This window comes from Sinocyclocheilus anshuiensis, unplaced genomic scaffold (genome assembly GCF_001515605.1).
Source record: "Sinocyclocheilus anshuiensis isolate Anshui unplaced genomic scaffold, SAMN03320099.WGS_v1.1 scaffold433, whole genome shotgun sequence".
NCBI lineage: Eukaryota > Metazoa > Chordata > Actinopteri > Cypriniformes > Cyprinidae > Sinocyclocheilus > Sinocyclocheilus anshuiensis.
In genome coordinates, this window is record NW_015536476.1 from 122361 (window position 1) to 122995 (window position 635).

General features: G+C 33.7%; 1 protein-coding gene across 1 annotated transcript in view; it reads right to left on the reverse strand.

Annotated features, from left to right (window-relative positions):
• Positions 1-635, reverse strand: part of stpg2 (sperm-tail PG-rich repeat containing 2) — a 20485-nt gene that overhangs the window by 6740 nt on the left and 13110 nt on the right. The window lies entirely within an intron of this gene.

Genomic DNA, 635 nt, shown 5'->3' on the forward strand with positions numbered 1-635 from the left:
GGGAGTGTGTGTGTGTGTGTGTGTGTGTGTGTGTGTGTGTGTGTGTGTGTGTGTGTGAGTGTGTGTGTGTGATGTAAATTACTGCAAACACGATTTGTGCTTGTTTGTACAAAACGAATAAGAGTCAAATTGCTACAGATGATGTACATAGAAATGAAACTGTATAGAACTAGATGTATCTATACATCTATCAAGTTATTTAGACGTATGCAACTATTGCATATTGTAATAATAATTAGCTATTTTTATAAATGCATCCGGATCATATTGGCACGGTTGTAATCATATCAGAAAACAACAATCAACAAACCACAAAATATAAAAATAGATGTCAGTCAGGAGTGAAAGATTTAATGAATAAATATGCAAAGACGGTTTTGTGAATTAATTCACATTCGGATAACGCACACACACAGTAGCATGTCTTGTTTATTGAGCTGACATCTGTAAACTGGGCAGACAGACAGAGAGAGAGAGAGAGAGGTTCTCACCAAACCTGTCAGAAACAAGACTATTTTTAAGACCATTAAGTTGTTTTGTATTGTGAAACTAATTAAACTAATTAAACTAAATTCCCCTTTGTGTGATGCAAAAAAAAAGATCCTACATTCTAAACAATGTAAATTCTACAATAT